Here is a 25,836-nt window from a genome sequence, read left to right as displayed (position 1 = left end):
AGTTACCATTCTTTTTAACTCTTTGTCTCCAAAATATCCTGTCCTGTAGTAGGTCTTGTTTGGAAGTGTTAGAGGAAAATACAAGTTCAAGATATGTGAGTTCTCAATGAATGTTGGTTGTTTAATAAATCGAGAGCAAATGAACAGATGAAATTTTCACAATGACACACATGGTATAAATAGATTTAATGTATTTTATTTAGAACTACAGAAAATTGGAGTTCATTCAAGAAATGAATCTAATCCATTTTTTATTTTTTTTCTTCTTTTTTTTTTAATCCATTTTTTAAAACTCAGTTTTTTAACTCATGGAGCAACAAAATAATTTGCTTCCCCAACCCCCCTAGAATAATAGTATCAGAACTGGGAACAATTTTCCTTACATTTGACTCTTCTGGGATGCCAGTTCTCTCTGCAGTTTGTCTTATGGAAAACCCTGGAGGTTTTTTGTTTGTTTGTTTTAAATTCCTATACACAACAAAAAAAAAACAATTGAAACATCCCCCAAACCAGTTATTTGGTTCAATCGGGGAACAACAGAAACTACTCTAATATCCTGCACTATATTAAAATTCTTTATTCGCTTCTTGGTCTACCATGCCAACTTTGCAAACCAAAGAACAAAAATAAGAGAGTGTTAATTACTACAAGATACCATCACTACACAAAACAGTAGTTTTGTCATTATCATAAAATTTTACAGACCTTAGCCAAACAGTGAGAAAAGTTGTTGCCAGAAAATATCAACTACTTTAGGAGTCAATGGACTCCTTCAAGGCTTCTCAATTGATCGATCCCTGACTTACTGGTTAAAACAGAATGTAATACAGGGACTCCATGTAAAAAGATCACTTTGAATAGCTGTATTTTGAGAGCAAAGAAAAAAAGGGGGGCATTTTTCTAACACAAAGGAACTTTAAGGTTGTCTTAATACTGTTAGAGAAAGAAGCACCTGCCTGATAGAATTGCAGCCTTTCTGGCCAATTATGAGGAATTCTTTCTATCCCAATGATGGAATCAGCTCTTAACAAGAAATGAAACAGCACAAACCCACTGCGACATGAAGAAGCTATGTTTATTTCAGAGTCTCAAGGAGCCATGTGTTGTTAAACAAAATATAAAATGTGCAGTAAACTTTAGGTATAAAGAACTTTGTTGGCTATAAAATTTTATTTTACTGCTGTCCTCCTATGGCTAAACCCGTTTGAGATCAGTAAAGTATTAAAATATTCAAGATGACAGAACATGAATCCTTATTCCAGAAATGCAGTGAGAATGAATGACGGGGGGCAGACACAGAATTCCTAAAACTGTCATCTGTGTAAAGTCCATCATTTCAGTAGGTACTTAATTAAAAAGGATGTGGAGGGTAAAGTGAGCATCCTTAATTGATCATTTCCATTGCTCTTCACACAGACACCAGTTGAAACTGAGAGTGACAGCTCTGAGCCAGAATCTCCTTGTTACAGTGAGTCGAAGGCAGGCACATCCATTTCACTGACACACAGTCAGGATGTTGCAGAGTTTTCCAGAGTCCCAAATCGTTCTTGTAAATCTATGGGAGTTCAGAAACATACATACTGTTCTAAATTTCCTGAATGTGCAGGAAGGAAAGGATTTGTTCTTTGAAATAGAAAACCCCTAAATACTGTCTGAGGAAAGCCTTTGTTACTGAAACAAGTCTCCCTGTGAAGAATCGTAGTTTTCAGGGGAGCTATCCCTACTAATTAGACTCAAGGTTGATTTGGACATTGCAGAATTGTATTATATTCCCTCAGGATAGGAATTACTAAATAAGAGGAAGCAAAATCTTAAAAAGGAGGAAACAGTGGAGTTTCCTACTGAACCCTTGCAAAGTAGGAGAAAGAGAAAATTCTTTTGGATCTTCTGTCAGACTTAAAAAACATGATTAGGATGGTGTCACAGAAGCCCATCATTTTTGTTGCTTCTGGAGTAGCACAGTTACATTTAAACTTGATTTTTCCAAGTTCCAGCCTTCCGGTACGTGAACATGCGGTTTCAGGTGTCTTTTGTTGCTTTTGTTGTTCCCCTGTGTGTGTATGTGTGTGTGGTGTAGGAAGAGGGTAGGAGTTCTCATTATTGTATCCTTAGTTTCTAGTGTAATACCTGACACACAGTCAGATTTCAATCTGTACATTTTAAAGGAAAGTATTTTGGAACATTTACTTCTGTTCCTTATTTATAAAAATCAAACTTACTCATTATAGAAAAAAATAAAAAGGATAATAGAAATAATAGAGATAAAAGTTAAATTCACTCATCATCTAACATCTGGTATAATTAGTGTTAATGTTTTAGTGTAATTCCAAAAAGTTAATTTGTGTATGTATATGTGTACATGCACAAGTATACCTAGAAACCCCGAAGTACACACACACTTATATACATACACCAAACAATTGATATAAAACCAAATTCAGTTATATATTCTTTTCTTCAACTTAACTTTAATGAGTTGGGAGAGATATTCTACTGAGTAGATAATTGCTTATAGAGTTCACAGTGTCCACTCACTAAAAACTCTCAAACCATGAATTCCACAACCTGGGGTTGAAGAAGTTTCCCTGTGTTTCCCTTACCTCCTAGTAATACCATATATTGAGCAATTACTAAGTGCCAGAAAATCTGCAAAGCACTTGACTCATGTTGTTCTGTCTAAACCTTCACAACAACTTTTGGAAAGAAATACTATTAGGATCTTCTTTTTAAGACCTGCAATGTGTAAGTAATTTTCTCCAGTTCACCCAATGGTAAATGACAGAACTGGGTTTTGAACCTGGGCTTCCCTGGTGGTTCAGTTTGTAAAGGATCTGCCTGCAGTGTGGGAGACCTGGGTTCTATTCCTGAGTTGGGAAGATCCCCTGTAGAAAGAAAAGGCTACCCACTCCAGTATTCTGGCCTGGAGAATTCCATGAACTGTACAGTCCATGGGGTCGCAAAGAGTTGGGCATGACTGAATGACTTTTACTTTACTCTCTGCCTAATTTAGATCCTGAGCTGAATCTTGGGTCTATCATTGCCTTGACTATGACCAAGACTATGTTACACATTTCCATTTTCCACCTTTTGATCACTTGGTTCTTTTAATTTTATTTTTGAAATATCCCCTGTTTTCCAATCCCCCCAAAATGCCTTAACTCATTGTTTCTCAATAGGGACAGTCTGCCCTCCAGTGAGACATTTTCGTTGCACCTTGAAGGGGGATACTACAAGGCATCTATTGGGTAGAGACTAGGGACAATGCAAAACATTCCACAGTGTTTGAGACAAGCTCCCACAGCAAGGAATTATCCAGCCCAAAATATTAATAGTGCCAAGGAGCCCTGCTTTAGCTCATTTCCCCAGGCTCTCTTGTCTAAACACAAACAGCCTCCTAATTAGTTTCCCTAACTTAAGTTTCATCCTCATCCACACTGCTGCTTTGGCTGTCTCTTTAAACTCAGATAAAATCATGCCTCTCTCTTGCTCTGTTTAGCTCTGTAGTTATGGAGGACTGCTTGGGTCCAAATACACATACAAATAGTTCTAGACTATGTAACATTAGGCAAGTGATTTAACTTCTCTGAAAAAGGAATAATAGCTAGCAGCTACCTCGATAGAATTCTTGTGAGGATTTTAACACTTCATGGCTCAGATAGTTAAGTCCTTGATAAATGTTATCCATCATTAAAAATATATATATATATATATATATACATACATATATATACATATATATGTATGTATATATATATATATGTATATATCTTTGAAGGTTTTCAATTTCTTGCAGAAGAAAACCCAAACTCAACACAGCATTCCAACTCTTACACCATAGAGACCCATCAGCAGCCTATTCTCTGGGCTGATGGCCTGGATGACCTGTGCACTAGCTGTGCAGCACCTGTCATCCTCTAGATTCATGGAGACTTGTATGTCTGTGTCTTTGCTTATGCTCCCCTGCCAGCCTGGGAAGACCATTTCCATGTCCCCACCTGGAAGCATCTGTCTTTAAGTCTCAGGTCAAATGTCACTTCTTCTGTTGAGCCCTCTCTTCTAGCTAGTCAGATACACTTACTCCTTCCCCTACATGATCACAGTATTTTCGTTATTCCATCTGTTATCCACCCATCCCTCCATCCACCCATCCATCCATTCATTCATTGGCTCTAATACATAGTAGTTAAGATTACAAACTCTGAAATCAGATTTCATTAGTTCATAATCAGGTTCCAGAGTGAAATTTATAAAATCTTGAACAAGTTACTTGGCTTTACAAAGCCCTATTTTCCTTGCCTTTAAAATAAGTGTAATAATGATAATATGCAGTCAGTAGATTTATTGTGAGGATTCAATGTGTAAACCTTTCACCATGTTGCTTGCTATGCATAAGCCCTAAATAAGTGTCAGAGTTCGCCCAGCTTGTGCTTGTTGAGCACCTGCGGTGTGGCCGGCCTTCTTCACATTGTGCCTTGAATTAGAACCTGTGCTGCATGTTGCTCACATCTCTCATTGATACAGCGCTAGTTGCAGAAAGGTAATTTTGAAAAATCTCTTCACGTCACCACTTGAGATGTAGGTGACAAAAACACAATTTCTGCCAATACCCACTCTATATTTCATAAAGTTGTGCTGGTCAGTATTTCACTCTTAAGATGCTATTTATGCATCTCCTGGTATGAGAAGTATGGCTGATAAAGGAGTCTACTATTCTCCTGCAGTGATAGACCCCCTTTCATTTCCAAGCCACCTTTTAAGCTGCGTCTCTGGGCATAATACAATCAAAAGAAATTTCTTCATGATTATAATAATGGCCTTGAGCCTTCTCAGTTACTCTGGAGCAGCAGAAATGATGTCAGTGACATATTCTTATAGAAGGAACTCAGTGACTGCTTAATTTTACATGTGGATTTTGAATGCTTTGTATTATGCTAAAATCTGGATTACAGTCTTCTCACTAAGCTAGTGGTCCAATCTGATTAATATAATGCATTCTCCTCTGTTGCCCAACATCACCAAAGGCAAGGTATTACTTAGGGAACCACCCCCTTCCCAACATACACTCACATAAATGAAAAATAAATAGATCTGTACAATCATTATTGAGCTAAAATAACACTTAGAAATGTATTTTTATTGTGAAAAATGGCCAAAAAGAGTTTCTGACTGTTTGTAGTGCTGTAATGTAAAAGTCAGATAAATTGGTGCCCAGAAATCTGACATTTCAAAAGCCCAAGAATAAGTTGCACTTTTTCTGATATGCCATTTTTGTAATTCTCCTAGCTATTTTCCTTTTGCAAAAAGCAATCCTTCTGTGCCCAGGCAGTTCAATTAGGGCATTGTAAACTTGTCAGAATGACTTCAACATAAGTGCCCCTGAGCAATAGGCATAATTTTGGAGAGAAACAAGTTCTGTTCTTACCACCCTGGTGTGGGCAATGGTGTTAACTAACTTGAAGAAAAAATGTACTATCTGCACCTACTCCACTCAGTTAACCAACCCGGAGATTGGAAGCATACTGTCTCACCTCACAGCGGGTTCTTGTTCAGGGCAGTTCAGTATCTTTGAGCCCTTCTTTTACCAATAGCACCCTTATTGTCCTCTCAATGTGTATGTATTAAGTGGTGCCACCTCTGCGTGGTAGTATTGTTGTTGTTCAGTTGCTAAGTTGTGCGGATTCTTTGAGATCCCATGGACTGTAGCACACCAGGCTTTCCTATCCTTCACTATCTCCTGGAGTTTGCTCAAATGCATGTCCATTGAGTCAGTGATGCCATCCAACCATCTCATCCTCTGCCTTTCCCTTCTCCTCCTGCCTTCAATCTTTCCTAGCATCAGGGTCTTTTACAGTGAGTCGGCTCTTTGCATCATGTGGCCAAAGTATTGGAGCTTCAGCTTCAGCATCCGTCCTTCCCATGAATATTCAGGGTTGATTTCCTTTAGGATTGACTGGTTCGATCTTGTGTCTGTGTGTGTGCTTAGTTGCTATGTCATGTTTGACTTTTTGTGACTCTATGGAAGGTAGCCTGCCAGGCTTCTCTGTCCAAGGAATTGTTTATTCTGTTGATCTCTTTAGGGCATGTCAACTAATTCTCCACTTGAGCATGGGCTCTTCTTAGAGGCTTATTTGTAGTGAATAGAATGCAGCAGAAGTGAGACTGTGTGAGCAAAGGTTCTCTGTAAAGGGTCAGTTAGTAAATATTTTTGACTTTTCAGGCCATACCCATCTGGTCTCTGCCATAGTTGTACTGCTCTGCTATTGTAATGGGTAGTGCAAACAGGCTTGGCTGTGTTAGATGGAAATTTATAAGATTAAATGGAGACTCAGATTTGTCCCACAGGTCATAATTTTCCAACCTTGGTTTTAGGTTGCAAAAGATGATGTGACTTGTGCTGTTTCTTTCTCTTTCAATCTAAAAAGACAATATTTCTAGAGTAGTTTTAGGTTCATAGCAAAATCGAGCAGAAGGTATAGATGTTTCCTACATACCCCCTGCTCCATGCATAGCCTCCCCCATGATCAACTTCCCTCACCAAGTGGTACATTTATTGCATCACATTGATAAAACTACCATGGCAAATCATAATCTCCTGAAGTTCATAGTTTACATGAAGTTCATAGTTTACAATGTTGTACATTCTGTGGCTTTGGTCAAATGTATAATGATATTTATCTCTCATTATGATATCATGCAGAGGAGTTTCATTGCTCTAAAAATTCTCTGTGCTCCACCTATTCATCCTCAACTCCCCCAGCCCTGGTACCTACTGATCTTTTTACTGTCTCTGTAATTTTGTCTTTTACAGAACACCTTATACTTGGAATTGTTGAGTATGTAGTATTTTCATACTGGCTGCTTTCACTTAGTCATATGCTTTTAAGTTTCCTTCATGTCTTTTCACATGCCTGGACAGTTCATTTCTTATTAGCACTAAGAAATACCCATTGTCTGAATGTACTCAGTTTATTTATCCACTCACCTACTGAGGGATAAATTTTGGTAGTTATGAATAAACTTGTTATAAACATTTGTGTGCAAGTTTTTATATGGGCGTAGTTTTCAAGTCATTTAGGTAAATACCAAGGAGCACGGTTGCTGGATGGTATGTTAGGAGTATGTTTTAGTTTTGTAAGAAACCGCTAAACTGTTTTCCAAAGTGGTTGTATTATTTTGTGTTCCCACCAGCAGTAAATGAGAGTTCCTGTTGCTTCACATCCTCATCAACATTTGATGGTGTTAGTGTTCTGGATTTTGACCATTCTAGTAGATATGTAGTTTATTTTATTGTTGTTTTAGTTTGCATTTCCCTGATATATGATGTGGAGCACCTTGCCATATGTTTGATGTCTGTACATCTTTTATGGCATCTTACTCTCCATTCAAGCTGCCATGTCCAGCTGCCCAGAAGCCACCTTGCTGAAGAGGCCATGAAGAAAGGCTACACAGAGGAAGAAGGAGATGCTCAAGTAGCCCCAGCTGACCAAGTCTTTTCTCACAGATCTATGAGGAAGCAGTCTTCAAGATGAGTCCAGCCCAGACAAAATCTATCTGACTGCAACCATGTTGTGATACCCCCAGCAAGAACAACCTAACTGAGTGCAGTTAATCTCCAAAAATGGGAGATGATGGGATGAGCATATGACATAGTCCTAGCCTTTCACTATGTTCCACCAAACTGCACATATTGCTTCCTATAGGGATGGACATGCATTCCAGTTTGGTCTGGCGAGACTCAGTTCCTTGATCTTCACAGTAAGAAAGAGTGGATGAGTTCTCTTTTTGTTATGCTTCCTACTGGATAGCAAGTAAATCTGGGGATGCTAGTGGACATTTTGGCAGCATAGAGGGAGACTCTGTGCAAGACAATAACCAGTGAAGAAAACAAGGCAGACTTATTGAGAGAGAGAAAGAGAGATAATGTGTGTGTGTGTGTGTGTGTGTGTGTGTGTGAGAGAGAGAGAGAGAGAGAGAGCATCTATGGAGCCATTTCTGAGGATTAACCCTGGGTATTCTAGGTGTAAGAACCAACTGTTGATTACATATATTCAAAAATCATAATTACAGGTTGATCAGTTTTTAAAAAAATAGGCACAATCGGGTCAAGAAAGCAATGTGTACAGCTTTCCCAAACCCCTGCCTCTTGCCTTCTTTCAACTTCCCAATGGTAAACATTATCTTGAATTTTACCAGCATATATCAGTTCTTTCTCTTCTAGTGCTTTGTAGAAATTTAATCATATATTATATACTCTTTTCATGTGACTTCTTTCATCCAACGTTCTATTGTGACATTTTCCTGTGCTGTTGTCTGTAGATTTAGGTTATTGATGGGCACATCTGTACAATTTATTTAGCCTATAGTTGATGGACATTTCCAGTGTTTGTCTATTATGAATAACAATGCCATGAACATTCTTGAACATGTCTTTTGGTGAATATATATCCACATTTCTACTGGGTATGTACCTTACAGTGAAACTCCTGGGTCACAGGGGATACATATGTTAGGAGTTATTCAATAGTACAAAATCATTTTCCTAAGTGAATCTTCCTTCAGCAATGTAGAAGAGTTCTGATTGCCCCACTTTCTCTTCAGCACTGATGTATTTCCATCTTACTCATCTTTTAATTATTCTACTAGGAATAGGACAACACTGAATTGTGCTTTTAATTTACATTTTCCATATGACTCATGAGGCTGAGCACTTTTTATTTATGTTTATTGATATTGTTTCTGATGAAGTGTCCAAGTCTTTTGCTTTTTTGTCTATTGGGTTATCTCTCTTTTTCTCATTGATTTTTAAGGAGTTCTTCAAATATTCCAAATGTGAATTTGTTTTGAGGAAATGTAGGTATATCAATACATTTTAACTGTGTGTTTGAATTAGGACTCCCTCCCTTAAAACTGTGCTTTTTTTAAAAGAACATAGCTTGGCTGAGATGCTTAATCTGGACCCTAAAACAGTAGTACACTTGCTCTTCCATGAAGGGGAAGGCCCAGAGGTTATGGCTTGGTTGAACAGTGAAGAATTTTTCTGACTCTACCACATAGGCCCTTGTTATGAGCTACAAGTTCATCAGGTAAGCACACAGAATCACAGTTCATGCCCCCTTCCCTGCTAAAATAGCCTGGTTAGAGAGGAAGGGATATTTAACTTGAAATGGGCTGCATGGATGAATTCGTGGATTTTCTTTTTCTAAAAAAATGTTTCATCATTACAATCAAACTAGCATAGTGTATGGAAGTACTTGATAGTAACACTTGCCGTGTGGCATGTTAGTTCTCCGCCCAGTGATTGAACCCACACTCTGCATTGAGAGTCTTTACCACCAGACCATCAGGGAAGTCCCTCCCTGCACTTTCTATCCTCTCAATTTGACTTTCTCTATTTGTCTTTCAAAGAAGGTTGCTGTAGTATGCACTGCATTGTCAAATGTTGCTCCCATGTGCACCAGACTCTCTGATGATCCTCCGGCTGGTTCTTAATGACCTTTTAGAAGCCTGGAAAAAGAAACCAATGCATCACTGATTCCAGTCATGAAAAAGCAAGTGGTGGGACTTCTCGGCTTTCAGATTCTTCAGGGAATTTCCTAACTTCAGAAATTCTTTCTTTCTTCCATGCCATTAAAAGCAAGATTTAAATCAAACAAAACACTTATCATCAGTGGGAGAAAATGTCTTTTCCATTCTCCTGTGAAAGCTACACTCATCTCCAGGTAAAACATTGATATGTGGATTTTTAAGCCTTTTTCTTTCTTATGGCCTCATCATTAAGTCGCCTTTGAAGTGTATGGTGGTAGAGGAATCATGTGTAAATTAAGAAAACAGGTAGCTAGGAAACTAGGAAAAAATAGAAATTGACAAATTAGTTAAAATATAAATAAATATGCATCAATTGATAAGACCACATCTGCTTTAGGATTTTTAATATACTTGACTCTAGAAATCAGATATACTGAAGGATCAAGAGACCAAATATGCATTAGAAATATTTTATTAACCATTTTGATGACCTGCAAATAGTTTTTATGTAAATAATAAAAGCACTGGTCACTGCATCAGTTCAGTTCTGTTCAGTTCAGTCACTCAGTCGTGTCTGACTCTTTGTGACCCCATGGACTGCAGCACGCCAGGCTTCTTGGTCCATCACCAATGCGTGGAGCTTGCTCAAACTCATGTCCATCGAGTCGGTGATGCCATCCAGCCATCTCATTCGCTGTCGTCCCCTTCTCTCCTGCCTTCAATCTTTCCTAGCATCAGGGTCTTTTCTAATGAGCTGGCTCTTCGCATCAGGTGACCAAAGTATTGGCGTTTCAGCTTCAACATCAGCCCTTCCAATGAATATTCAGGACTGATTTCCTTTAGAATGGACTGAGTGTCTTCTCCAACACCACACTTCAAAAGCATCAATTCTTTGGTGCTCAGCTTTCTTTATACTCCAACTCTCACATCCATACACTGGAAAAACCATAGCTTTGACTAGATGGACCTTTGTCGGCAAAGTAATGTGTCTGCTTTTTAATATGCTGTCTAGGTTGGTCATAGCTTTTCTTCCAAGGAGCAAGTGTCTTTTAATTTCATGGGTGCAGTCACTGTCTGCAGTGATAATCGAGCCCAAAGAAAATAAAATCTGTTACTGTTTCCTTTGTTTCCCCATCTATTTGCCATGATATGCTGGGAACAACTGCCATGATCTTAGTTTTCTGAATATTGAGTTTTAAGCGAGCTTTTTCACTCTCCTCTTTCACCTTCATCAAGAGGCTCTTTAGGTCTTCTTCACTTTCTGTCATAAGGGTGGTGTCATCTGTATATCTGAGGTTATTGATATTTCTCCTGGCAATCTTGATTCCAGCTTGTGCTTCATCCAGCCTGGCATTTCGCATGATATACTTTGCATAGAAATTAAAAAAGCAGGGTAACAGCATACAGCCTTGACGTACTCCTTTCACAGTTTGGAACCAGTCTGTTGTTGCATGTCTGGTTCTAACTGTTGCTTCTTGACCTGTGTACAGATTTCTCAGGAGGCGAGTAAGGTGGTCTGGTATTCCCATCTCTTTAAGGATTTTCTACAGTTTATTGTGATCCACACAATGAAAGGCTTTGGCATAGTCAATGAAGCAGAATTAGATGTTTTTTTCTGCAATTCTCTTGCTTTTTGTATGATCTCTCTTTGGCAACTTGGTCTCTGGTTCCTCTTCATTTTCTAAATCCAGCTTGAACATCTGGGAGTACTTTATAGTAACACTGCCTACAAATAGTTAAATTTTTGTCCATGAAAATAAATCAGGGAGGGAGCAATGACTTGTAACACATAAGCATGGAAACCTACTTCAGTTTTCCTCCTCAACATGTTTCCATCAGGTCTTAAGATCAGTTAATGTTTTTGCATGGGATATGACTGGTATCTTGAAGGAAGTGAGGCCCAAAGGATTAAGAGATAAATATTTATCCTGCCTTACCCATCCTGGGTAATTCACCCTGGAATGGGTGAATTTAACTCAGATGACCATTATATCTACTACTGTGGGCAAGAATCCCTTAGAAGAAATGGAGTAGCCATCGTGGTCAACAGAAGAGTCTGAGATGAAGTACTTGGATGCAATCCCAAAAATGACAGAATGATCTCTGTTCATTTCCAAGGCAAACCATTCAATATCATGGTAATCCAAGCCTATGCCCCAACCAGTAATGCTGAAGAAGCTGAAGTTGAATGGTTCTATGAAGACCTACAAGACCTTTTAGAGCTAACACCCCAAAAAGATGTCCTTTCATTATAGGGGACTGGAATGCAAAAGTAGGAAGTCAAGAAACACCTGGAGTAACAGGCAAATTTGGCCTTGGAGTACAGAATGAAGCAGGGCAAAGGCTAATAGAGTTTTGCCAAGAGAACACACTGGTCATAGCAAACACCCTCCTACAACAACACAGAAAAGACTCTACACATGGACATCACCAGATGGTCAACACCGAAATCAGATTGATTGTATTCTTTGCAGCCAAAGATGAAGAAGCTCTGTACAGTCAGCAAAACCAAGACTGGGAGCTGACTGTGGCTCAGATCATGAATTACTTGTTGCCAAATTCAGACTTAAATTGAAGAAAGTAGGGAAAACCACTAGACCATTCAAGTATGACCTAAATCAAATCCCTTATGATTATACAGTGGAAGTGAGAAATAGATTTAAGGGACTAGATCTGATAGACAGAGTGCCTGATGAACTATGGACAGAGGTTCGTGACATTGTACAGGAGACAGGGATCAAGACCATCCCTATGGAAAAAAATGATAAGTGTATGTTTACCTTTATAAAGAGACTGAGAACAACTTATCTAAAGTTGTTGTGCCATTTTGCATTCTAACAGTGTATGAAAGTTGGACTATAAAGAGTTAGACAGTAAAGAAAGCTGAGTGCCGAAGAATTGATGCTTTTGAACTGTGGTGTTGGAGAAGACTCTTGAGAGTCCCTTGGACTGCAAGGAGATCCAACCAGTCCATCCTAAAGGAGATCAGTCCTGGGTGTTCATTGGAAGGACTGATGTTGAGGCTGAATCTCCAATACTTTGACCACCTCATGTGAAGAGTTGACACATTGGGAAAGACCCTGATGCTGGGAAGGATTGGGGACAGGAAGGGAAGGGGACGACAGAGGATGAGATGGCTGGATGGCATCACCGACTCGATGGACATGAGTTTGGGTAAGCTCCGGGAGTTGGTGATGGACAGGGAGGCCTGGCGTGCTGCGATTTATGGGGTCAAAAAGAGTCGGACACGACTGAGCGACTGAACTGACACATCCTTCCCAACAAACAGACTGTTAAAAAAAAATAGCATCAATCTCTTTAGGTTGACACAGGCTTAGGAGGCCAAGTTCCATCCTGTGGGTGTACTGATACTGCCTGTAGTCTGTCAGATGTCATGAAGCTCCTGACCTTTACTTTGGTAAAAGGAAAACAAGATGATCAGATTGCAAAACCCATCAATGTTAATATCTGATCATGTCTAGACAGTTGATGGCCCTGCCTCTTAGGACAGTTGTCAACTGCTTTGCATCAATAATTTGATATAAGGGCATTTTTGAGATGCTACACTTTTCTGTCATATCTTGCTGTGCCAAACATCTATCTTTGCACATTCATTATGGCATAACTCAGTGGACTTAGTACATTTGGTTTAATTTAAGTTTCTTAAAGAAGAAACAAGAGGGGTCATTACCTTAAAATACTAACTGTGGACAAGTTAGGAAAATGTTAGCTATATTTTAAGCATCTAATGTGTATTTGCTGTAATAGAGTTTGAAAGCAATTGTCACATCTGAATTTGGATATGGTTTTAAAAACCTAGTATCATTTAAATTTATAATTAAGGGAAGAATGTAAGATAGCATGGTAAGTAATTTTGGGCAAAGTGAAAGTGTTAGTTGCTCAGTTGTGTCTGACTCTTTGCAACCCTATGGACTGTAGCCCTCCAGGCTCTGTCCATGGGATTCTCCAGGCAAGAATACTGGAGTGGGTTTCCATTTCCTCCTCCAGGGGATCTTCCCCACCCGGGGATAGAACCCAGATATCCTGCATTGCAGGCAAATTCTTTACCACCTGAGCCACCAGGGAAATGGGAAAAAAAGTCAAGCGGTAAAATAGCGAAAAAAAAGAGTGAGAGGTTAATGATATTGACAACATTCATAGTAACAGCGCCAGTATATATTTGTATAAACATTGATTTGCATCAGTTTTACATACAGACTAACCCTGTGTCATTATATTGAGCCAATCCGTATTATACTCGGGCTTCTCTGATTTCTCAGTTGTTAAAAAATTTGCCTGCAATGGAGAAGACCCCAGTTCAATTCCTTGGTCGGAAAGATCCTCTGGAGAAGGGATAGACTACCCACTCCAGTATTCTTGGGTTTCCCTTTTGACTCAGCTGGTAAAGAATCTGCCTGCAATGCAGGACACCTGGGTTCAATCCCGGGGTTGGCAAGATCCCCTGGAAGGGAAAGGCTACCCACTCCTGTATTCTGGCCTCAAGAATGCCATGGACTGTATTGCCCATGGGGTTGCAAAGAGTTGGACACGACTGAGCCACTTTCATTATTATACCGATTATAGAAAAGGATACATTGGATGATTTGATTAAATCTTTTTTAACAAGCAGAGCTAGAATGAGAATCTCTAATTTCCCACTTGTTCAAATAGATGATAAAGTGAAAGTCTCTCAGTCCTGTCTGACTCTTTGTGACCCCATGGACTATACAGTAACTGGAGTAACAGGCAAATTTGGCCTTGGAGTACACAATGAAGCAGGGCAAAGGCTGACAGAGTTTTGCCAAGAGAATGCACTGGTCATAGCAAACACCCTCTTCCAACAACACAAGAGAAGACTCTACACGTGGACATCACCAGATGGTCAATACTGAAATCAGATTGATTATATTCTTTGCAGCCAAAGATGGAGAAACTCTATACAGTCAGCAAAAACAAGACCAGGAGTTGATGTGGCTCAGATCACGAACTCCTTATTGCCAAATTCAGACTTAAAGTGAAAAAAGTAGGAAAAACCACTAGACCATTCAGTTCAGTTCAGTTCAGTTCAGTCACTCAGTCATGTCTGACTCTTTGCGACCCCATGGACTACAGTATGCCAGGCTTCCCTGTCCATCACAAACTCCCAGAGCTTGCTCAAACTCATGTCCATTGAGTCAGTGATGTCATCCAACCATCTCATCCTCTTTGGTCCCTTTCTGTTCCTGCCTTCAATCATTCCCAGCATCAGGGTCTTTTCAAGTGAGTCAGTTCTTCACGTCAGGTGGTCAAAGTATTGGAGTTTCAGTTTCAGCATCAGTCCTTCCAATGAATATTCAGGTATGACCTAAATCAAATTCCTTATGATCAAACAGTGGAAGTGACAAATAGATTCAAGGGGTTAGATCTGATAGAGTGCCTGAAGAACTATGGACAGAAGTTCGTGACATGATACAGGAGGCAGGGGTCAAGACCATCCCGAAGAAAAATAATTTGAAAAGGCAAAATGGTTGTCTGAGGAGGCCATACAAATAGCTGAGAGAAGAAGAGAAGCTAAAGGCAAAGGAGAAAAGGAAAGATATACACAATTGAATACAGAGTTCCAAAGAATAGCAAGGAGAGATAAGAAAGTCAGTGATCAATGCAAAGAAATAGAGGAAAACAATAGAATGGGAAAGACTAGATATTTATTCAAGAAAATTAGAGATACTAAGGGAATATTTCATGCAAAAATGGGCTCAATAAAGGACAGAAATGTCATGGACCTAACAGAAGCAGAAGATATTAAGAAGAGGTGGCAAGAATATGCAGAAGAACTATACAAAAAAAAATCTTCATGACCCAGAAAACCATGGTGGTGTGATCACTCACCTAGAGCCAGACATCCTGGAATGCGAAGTCAAGTGGGCCTTAGGAAGCATCACCATGAACAAAGCTAGTGGAGGTGATGGAATTTCAGTTAAGCTATTTCAAATCCTAAAGATGATGCTGTGAAAGTGCTGCACTCAATATGCCAGCAAATTTGTAAAACTCAGCAGTGGCCACAGGACTCTAAAAGGTCAGTTTTCATTCCAATCCCAAAGAAAGGCAATGCCAAAGAATGTTCAAACTACCACGCAATTGCACTCATCTCACATGCTAGCAAAGTAATGCTCAAAATTCTCCAAGCCAGGCTTCAGCAGTATATGAACCGTGAACTTCCAGATGTTCAAGCTGGTTTTAGAAAAGGCAGAGGAACCAGAGATCAAATTGCCAACATCCGCTGGATCATCAAAAAAGCAAGAGAGTTCCAGAAAAAACACCTACTTCTACTTTATTGATTATGCCAAAGCCTTTGACTGTGTGGATCACAATAAACTGTGGAAAATTCTGAAAGAGATGGGAATACCGGACCACCTGACCTGCCTCTTGAGAAATCTGTATGCAGGTCAAGAAGCAACAGTTAGAACTGGACATGGAACAACAGACTGGTTCCAAATTGGGAAAGAAGTATGTCAAGGCTGTATATTGTCACCCTGCTTATTTAACTTATATGCAGAGTACATCATGAGAAACGCTGGGCTGGATGAAGCACAAGCTGGAATCAAGATTGCTGGGAGAAATTATTAATAACCTCAGATATGCAGATGATACCACCCTTATGGCAAAAAGTGAAGAACTAAAGAGCCTCTTGATGAAAGTGAAAGAGGAGAGTGTAAAAGTTGACTTATAACTCCACGGTCAGAAAACTAAGATCATGACATCCGGTCCCATCACTTCATTGCAAATAAATGGGGAAACAATGGAAACAGTGAGATACTTTATTTTCTTGGGCTCCAATATCACAGCAGATGGTGACTGCAGCCATGAAATTAAAGACACTTGCTCCTTGGAAGAAAAGCTATGACCAAAGTAGACAGCATATTAAAAAGCAGACACATTACTTTGCCAACAAAAGTCCATCCAATCAAAGCTATGTTTTTTCCAGTAGTCATGTATGGATGTGAGAGTTGGACCTTCCAAAGAGGACAGTATTAAAGGGGAGAGTAACACAATAACACCGTGGAGAAACCTGACAAGCACTACCTCAGCCAGGTGACCCAGGTCAAATGATAAGTAATAAGTCTAGTTGATTGCATGTACCCTTGATATGATATGATGAGAATGGCACTTTTCCTCTATGGTCTTTCTTCCCCAAACCTTGTAGCGAGCTCCAGTCTAATCATGAGAAATATACCAGATGAAGCTTCATAGAGAGACAATCTACAACATACTTGAATAGTACTCCTCAAAACACTCGAGGTCATTATAAGCTCAGCTGAGAAATTTTCCTAGCCAAGAAGAACCTAACTGTTTAGAATCTTTAGACATGACAAGTATATATGATATCTGAAATGGAATCCTAGAACAGAAAAAGAATATTAGGTGAAAACTGAAATCTGAATAAAGTATGGGACTTAGCTAGTAATAACACATTAATATTGGTTCATTAATTGTGACAAACATACCACACTGATGTAAGATGTTCATAATAGGAGAGGGATATGTGATGTATCAGAACTTTTTACTTACTACCTTTTTCATAAATCTAAATCTGTTCTATAATGAAATCACTATTCAAAAAAACTTCTATAGTCTTGAAATAAAAAGTGGGAAAAGCAAGCCAGTCAGAAGAAAACGTATTTATTTACTAATTATCAGTTCATCTGTTCATTTTTTTGTTTACTCACTGATATTGTTAATTGTTCAACAAATATTCTTTCATATCTAGTTTGTGGTAGTTCAGTCCTAGGTTGTAATGATACCTCAGCTCTATAATGGGCATCTGGTGACTGGCACAGTCCTGGGAAGAAGTTGTCTACTATATTGGGTAGTCCAAAATTCTAGGGCAGTGCGATGCAGTGCAATGAAGATATTTCATAGTACCCATAAAAGAAAGGAGAGAAGTATTGGAGGGGGAAGTGGCCACTGGAAGATTACTGTGGATGGAGAATTTCCTTAATTGGAGTCTGATTATAAATTATATTGCATACACTGGTCTGTTGAAAATTACTTTGCTTTTTTGATGGTATAATCTAGTGCTTCGTAGTGTTGCTCAGAACTTATAATGACTACCTGTTTCTGGTTGACTATAGCACTACTGTTTTCTGAAAATAGCAAATAAACCATTTTATGAAGCTCAGCATTTTGGGTCTGCAACATAATTCAACAAAAGTTGGTCTCATTTCTTAAGTTCCATTCTGTAAAAGAAATGATTGAATTATACTCTTGTGTCATTTTGCCTTTCACCAGGAGTACATTCTAATTGTCAAACTTATTTTCTAATTGAAAAATATATTGAACACAAAAAATGAAGTTCTTGAAGCATTTGGACACCCATTTGTTTTGTGGTGACCTCTGCAATGTTGAGGAAGCTAACTAGAAATATATCCTCAACTTGATGATCTAATGGCTACACTCCAAGCCTCCAGACATAACACATAGCATAAATCTGTGTTTTCTGAAAATATAACATTGTGTTCCTGAGGATTTCAGCATGGAAATGATCTCCAGTGTAAAATCTATATGAGATGTATGGAACTCTCTATAAGGAATATTGGTTTATTGCACACTGTAGCTTTGAAAACCATCTTTCTTGGATGGCAGCAGAAAGTTTCAATACACTTGCATGAATTATAGATGATACTCAGTACTCTTGTTAAAGTAGCTACAGGATGCTTTTCTAAGACCCTTCAGCCTATGTTATTATGCATCTGTCACACCAAAAATTTGCCTTTGGAATTGCCTTAGTATTCTAGACACTTTTCAGTATGTTGAACACAGTACTCAAAGACTGCTTTTTTTTTCCTCCTTTTTTTTTTTTTTTCCTTTTAACTCTGAGAATAGTACAGACATGTATTTAACCTGGAAATGATGTCATGGCTTTTAAACAATTAGCCCCAAAGAGGAATTGATTTCAAAGAAAGTCTGTCTGTGAAGGAGTTGGAGACAAAACCAACATTGATTCTGAAGTAGAGCTTCTTAATAGTTCAGACTTTTAGGTGCCTAAAAATGAACATATTGTCAGTGGAGAAATGGGGTTGCATACAGATCAGAGGCCCCAAATCAGCATTCACCTTTTCAAAGACCTACTGCTGGCTTGGTTTGCATGTTCTTCCATACATTTTTTGATGTTCTCTCTAAACACCGTACACATTACCAACATGAATGCTTATCATTTAAGCAATTTTCCTTAGTTACAGACTAAATAAATAGTCACTTGGGTTTTTAGAAAGTACTTATTGTTTAAAAGCCAGTGGAATGAAGTCAGACTCCTGAATATATAAAATGGAGATATATTCAATGGAAAAAAAAAAGGGTATTTTATATTTTACTTCATAGTCTTTTTTACTCTAGCAAAAGTAACTGTTAATACCTTAAAATGATTTTCTCATTAATTATAAGTTGGCAAAGTATCCAACAAAGGGGACCATGACTGTGTTTGATATTGGAACATGTAGATTTTTTCAACAACATAAAATATTAATACAAAGTGCACTAGATACTCAGTTTTACTATCTCACATTGTTTTGAAAGGAAATTATGGACCAAAAATACACCTTCAGAGTATGCAGAGCCAAGACCAGTGGACAATGAATCCATAGGATCCTACAGATTCTAGCATCTTCTCTAGGGTTAACTTTTTGAAATTTACCATTCTCATTTGTAATAAATTTTTAGTAGATTTATAGTACATAATTTAATATTAGAATAGTGAAGTTAAAAGGGATCTGAGGATAATTACAGGGGCACCCTCAGCAAATCAGCAGCTTTGTGAAATAGAATTAGAAATACACAATGAAGATTCCAAAAGAGTTAAATAATGAGCGCTCTAAAAGTGTAGGGCATGGAGTTCCAATTTCAGCTCCAACATGTAATGTGATTGGCAATCTCTTCCAACCACTCTCATCCTTACAATGACAAAAATGCTAAATAAACTGACTAAATCAATGAGCTTTCTTAGCTGCATCAGAGAACTGAGGCCCCAGGGCAAAGCACCATCTGAAAATCTGGAGAGACGGAGGAATATTACAGGGAATCTCAATCACGATCAACTTACCCGGAGCAGAAGGCATTAGAGTTACAAACTGGTAGGAATGAATTGCTGGAGACTGAGTGTGAATTAACCTGAGAGTAAGAAACTTTCAGTGCACAGTCTTAAGGGGACCCTCACACTCTCATGAGTTTGCACTTGAGGAAGCTCACCAAACTTCCATGGTAATGATCCTAGGGAAAAGCCCTCTTGTTTTGGTCAGGTGGAATGGGGAAAGCTACCCTTTTGAAGTACTTTCAGGGCATTCTCCATAAAAAAAGACTTACTCTTCAAGGATATTGGAGCTTTATTTGACTTGGGAAGAGAGCTAAAAGCCAACTTTAGGTCCCTTTAATCTTCAAGTGTCACCTAAAGGAAGAAAAAAAAAAAAAGCTAAGAAAAATACTTCTGAAGGTCACAACCCAGGGATTCAGTCCCATTAAAAGACTGACATTTAATAATAAGATTTTAGAATGCCTCCCCCTACCCACACACAACTTACCACCATATCAACAAGGGCTCCACAAAAAATGACAGTGAATTACAACAGAAGGAACTGTGGGACATAGACTTTACTTAAGAAGGAGTTCTTAGGAAAATCCAATAGTTGAAGAAGCTAACAAGAACACCAGAGGAAACGGAAGCATCTGGTATGCATAGCTACAGAAAATATTAAACATAACCCAGTTTCTAGACAGGTTAACATAAAACCACACACTAAAAACCACTTTGTCTTAATTCTTGTTGCCTGATATATCACATCTGACTTTAAAGAAAAACTTACAAGACATGCTAAAAGGTAAGAAGCAAGTACCTTGTCTGGAGAGACAAAGCAAGAACTAAAGTCACATATGACAGAACTTTTCAAAGTAGGGACAATTCAGTAGGGAATTTTAAATAACCATGATTAATGACATTAATCTGCATGCTACAGTCCATGGGGTCACAAAGAGTTGGACACAACTGAGCAACTGAACTGAACTGAATGACATTAAGAGCTCTAATGTAAAAAGTAGACAGTATGCAAGAACATATGAATAATATAAACAGAGATGAAAGCTCTAAGAAGGACTCAAAAGGAAATGATAGAAAAGAAAAAACAACAACACTGAAACAGAAATGAAGAATACTTTTGATAATCTCATCAGTAGCCTGGACACAGACAAAAAAATAATCAGTAAAACTGAGGTTATATATGTAGAAACTTTACAAACTTAAATGCAGAATTAAAAATGAACGGGAAAAAAAAGCACCCAAGAATGTCCAAGAATTGTAGGACAATTGCAAAAGGCATAACTTATGTATAATTGGAATATATGATAGAGAAAATAGAGAAAATTATTAAAGTGATAATAGCCAGAAATTTTCCAAAATTCATGAGAGACACTGAACCACGGATTCAGAAGTCTGAGAACAGTGAGCAGGATAAATACCAAAAATCTAAATGTAAGCCTATCATATTCAAACTGGAGAATATCCAAGACAAAGAGATAATCTTGAAAGAAGCTACAAAGGGTTTAAAAGCTTATCTGTAAAGGAATAATGCTAAGAATTATATCAGACTTCTTATCAAAAATCTCAAAACCATGCAAGGAAGTAGAGAATGAAAAAAACATACAAATTGTTGAAAGAAAATGTCCCGCCTCATATTCTGTATCCATCAAACTTGTTATTCAAAAGTGAAGGGTATATAAAGATTTTCTTAGATAAACACTGAGTGAAACTGCCACCAGTAGGCTTGTGCTCTCAAATGTGCTTAGCCGCTCAGTTGTGTCCGACTCTGCAACAACATGGACTGAAGCCTGCCAGGCTGCTCTGTCCATGGGATTTCCCAAGCAAAAATACTGGAGTGGGTAGCCATTCTCTTCTCCAGGAGATCTTCCAGACGCAAGGATCAAACCCAGGCCTCCTGCATCACGGACTTTTCCATCTCAGCCACTAGGCTTGGCTTGCTAGACATGTTAAGAGACATTTTCAAAAAGAAAGAAAATAATATAGGTCAGAAACTTGTATCTACATAAAGAAAGGAAGAGCATTGAAAGAATGCATAAAAGTAAAATATACCCTGTAGTACGTGAAGTAAATGACAACAGTGGTAAAAGAGACTGGAGAGAGGAAGTGAGAGTGCTCTATTATATGGTGACTGCACTACTCAGGAGGGCTTCCCTGGTGGCTCAAGATGGTAAAGAATCCTCCTGCAATGCAGGAGACCTGGGTTCGATCCCTGGGTTAGGAAGATCCCCTGGAGAAGGGAATGGCTACCCATTTCAATATTCTGGTCTGGAGAATTCCATGGACAAAGGAGCCTGGCAGGCTACAGTCCATGGGATTGCAAAGAGTTGGACACGAATGAGCGACTTTCACTATTCAGGAAGCATAACTGTGTTCATTTGTTGTGGTTACTTGTAAAGGCATATTGTAAACTATAGAAAAACAACTAAAACATTAAAGAAGGAAATATAATTGATATGCAAAGAATTGAGAATAAATGTAATTTTACAAACTATGCTTAATTAAAGGCACTCTTTCCTACTGGAAAAAACAAACAAAAAAAGAAATAAAAGGTACACAGATTGGGAAGGAAAACAAAAATGCTGTCTTCGTTTGCAGATGACATGTGAACATTTCTATTTAGAAAATCCCAAAGAATAAAAAAAAAAACAAACCTCCTGAAACTAATAAGTGATTATAGCAAGGTTGTAAAATGTAGTCCACTGGAGAAGGGCATGGCAAACCACTTCAGTATTCTTGCCTTGAGAACCCCATAAACAGTATGAAAAGGCAAAAAGATAGGACACTGAAAGATGAACTCCCCAGGTTGGTAGGTACCCAATATGCTACTGGAGATGAGTGGAGAAATAACTCCAGAAAGAATGAAGGGATGGAGCCAAAGCAAAAACAACACCCAGTTGTGGATGCGACTGGTGATAGAAGCAAGGTCCGATGCTGTAAAGAGCAATATTGCATAGGAACCTGGAATGTTAGGTCCATGAATCAAGGAAAATTGGAAGTGATCAAACAGGAGATGGCATAGGCTGGGATTGGACATGCAGGACCTCACAGTGTGAGATGGAGCTGTGTGTATGAAACAGAGGTGAGCAGAGCCTGGCATGAGAGCTGGAAGCTGGCTCTTCTCAGGATACCACTTTCTACTTTATAACAACAAGGACTTTGATAATTCTAAATTCAAATCTGACCTTCCAGGTCTTTATGATGATATATTTGTCAATGTATAAACTCACAAATTTATTGTCAACCTCAAATACTTTGGCCATCTGATATGAAGAGCTGACTCATTAGAAAAGACTCTGATGCTGGGAAAGATTCAAGACAAAAGGAGAAAGGAACAGCAGAGGATAAGATGGTTAGACAGCATCACTGACCCAATGGACATGAATTTGAGCAAACTCTGGGAGGCAGTGAAGGATGGAGGAGCCTGGTGTACTGCAATCCGTGGGATCGCAAAGAGTTGAACACGACTTAGCAATTGAACAGCAACAACAACAACATCTGTCAATGTAGAAAGAGAGTAACACAATGTGAGACTGAAATATTTAGTTCTGTTAGTCATCTTACTCTGGATCTGGACAATATTAGTGGCAGAGCTTGTTAACAGTAAAAGTGTTCATGCTAAGGAATTGAGCATTGGAGCCATAAGCATTCCACCTGGTTTGAAAGAGCCTTCACCTTAAGTTGTAGTACCTATGTATTTAAAGGAAATGGTAACGTAAGTTAGAATAGTTATTTCCAATGATTTTCAAAGCAATATAGAGAACATTATTATCATCTTTGCTATTATTATGTTTTGAATCAGTATTCTTTACCCCTCCCCCCCACATCCACCCCTATTCTGGTAAAAATAGAGCTGCCGTGTCCTGACTGTAGGATCAGACACATAATCATTCTGGGCCCATGATGTCTTTCTAGAATTTTCTCGACAGAAGGTGGTAGGATTGTTGCTTCTTGACCTTAAGTGTTGAATATAGAAAGGAAGTGACTCCAGATCTATTGAGGCCATGTCCACTCCTAAACAAAGGGTCTGAGATAATAAGGTCAACAAAGGAGAACTGAAACAAGCAAAGGGTCAGTAGAGAAATACTGGGTACTCCTACTTCCAGACAGCCTAGGACCTGCCTTTGGTGCTTTGTTCACATAAGCCAATAAATTACCATATTGTCTAAATTAGTTTCAGATAGATTTCTGCCATTTCAACCAGAATTTTGACTGGCACAAATGCCCGTTGAGCATAGTATCTCATACAGATCATTGCACTGGAAATGGAAACCTCTCAATTATTCTTGTTTGTTGATCGTGTTGAATAGTGGTTTGACACCACTGTTCATTAGTGGGAAGGCGGTTTTCTTTCCAGGAAACATTTGAAAGGTCTGAGGACATTTTTTGTTTGTTACAGCTTGGGAGGGGACATGGGTGGAGAAAAACCAAGGATGATGCTAAGTATCCTGGAATGCATATGACAGCCACCTATGACAAACAGTTATTTGGCCCTATAGGGCTTCCCTGGTGGCTCAGATGGTAAAGAATCTGCCTGCAATGCTGGAGACCTGGGTTTGGTCCCTGGGTCAGGAAGATCCCCTAGAGGAGGGCACGACTCTCCACTCTAGTATTCTTGCTGGAGAATTCCATGGACACAAGAGCCTGGCATGCTAGAGTCCATGGGATTGAAAAGAGTCATACATGACTGAGCAACTAACACATTCACTAATATTAGTGATGCCAAGCTTGAGAAACCCTGATAACACATAAAAAAAAAATGGGAGGGAGATAGGAGAGCTAGATTCTAATCGTATTTCTGTCCTTAACCACAGTGTGACCTTTGTACAATTTATTTCACCATTTTGGGTAGACGTACTTGCCTGCATTCCATAAAGCGGCTGAAATAAATGATTTTTAAGATCTGCCCCACACTGACAGTATTTTATTATCTTTCACAAAAATGCGGTTTGTTTTTTTCCTGCTTGCCCCCTTTTCTATCAGTAGAATCACTTTTATGAATTTTCATTCCCTGTAGTTTTTCAAACTGCCCTGGTCTTTTTCTTAAAACTCAGTGCTATACAAACCAAATTTGCAATATACAAAGTTATCTCTCAGGACTTTACATAAAACAATATTCAAGAGCTTTAAACTTGGAGTGACATTTAAGGATAGAAACAGTCAGATAAAAAGATAAGTTTCTGATTTGCTCTAAAATGAATTCTCTGAATCTGCATTTCTAAAGCTTAGTGGAAATGGTTGCTTCAGTTATTTTGCATGGCAAGGTAAAATTCCCTCAGCCAGGAGGATTTAATCGAAAACCTTTCCTTATTTCTGCCAGCTACAAAACATTTTCCCCTTCCCTGATGATGAACTTCTCATGAAATCTCTTTCATATGTGACTTACATAGCCTTGGTGACAGCCTTTACCTTCCAAATCAACTAATGATAAGAACATGATGACAGATTCTACTGCTGGGGAACGTTAGTGAGGTAGGTGGTGAAAGGTTATATTTAATCACATCACTGGAAAATCTTGTGCAGCCAGGGTACAGACAGCACTCAATTACATTTGAAAAAGAGACATAATCATCATGAGATTAAAATGTATTATAAAATAGATATCAAAGTGAGAATAATATAGGAGGGGTCATGAAATGCAGAGATGGAATTATGTCAAGAAGTGTTTATCTCATGAATACCTCTGGGATGCTTTGTTCTCTGCCAGTCATGGGAGAGGATTGAAAAACCAGAACATGGCTCTTACTCTTGAGCTTCTAATTTACTTGAGGCGACAAGCCATATATGGAACAATTAGAACAAAAACCAAGCTGTGACTGTTGTGGAGGTATTTATGAATTCAGTGAAGGAGTTGTGCTTTGTGGAAAGGAACAGGCAGAGTGGAGGAGGACTCTGGTTTAGATTGGAAGGAAGGGAATTTTATTAAAATTTTTAATATTTCCTACTGTAAAAATGCCTTGGTCCTTCTTTTCCCGTACATATTCATTAGTGTTTTTCAATAAGTGTAGAGTGCCTTTATATTGAAGGCAATATTCTTATGCTGGTGAGCAAATATACTAATGGTAGAGACTAATAAGTAAGATAAGTAACATGCAGATGGTGTTAAGTACTCTGAAAAAAATGTGGGGAAAGGAATAGGGAGCAGTGGGAACACGACATTCAAGCAGACACCTAGACATGGTTTAGGAGTTAGTAATGTGAATATCTTGAGGAAGAGCATCCAAGGTAGAGGGAACAGCCAGTGCAAAGGC

General features: G+C 38.6%; 1 protein-coding gene across 3 annotated transcripts in view; it reads left to right on the top strand.

Annotated features, from left to right (window-relative positions):
• Positions 1–25,836, top strand: part of TAFA1 (TAFA chemokine like family member 1) — a 928,543-nt gene that overhangs the window by 92,572 nt on the left and 810,135 nt on the right. The window lies entirely within an intron of this gene.

Source organism: Giraffa tippelskirchi, chromosome 9 (assembly GCF_054371585.1).
Source record: "Giraffa tippelskirchi isolate mGirTip1 chromosome 9, T2T-mGirTip1v1.2.pri, whole genome shotgun sequence".
NCBI classification, from domain to species: Eukaryota; Metazoa; Chordata; class Mammalia; order Artiodactyla; family Giraffidae; genus Giraffa; species Giraffa tippelskirchi.
The sequence above is the reverse complement of the archived record's forward strand: the minus strand, read 5'-3'. Positions and strand labels throughout refer to the sequence as shown.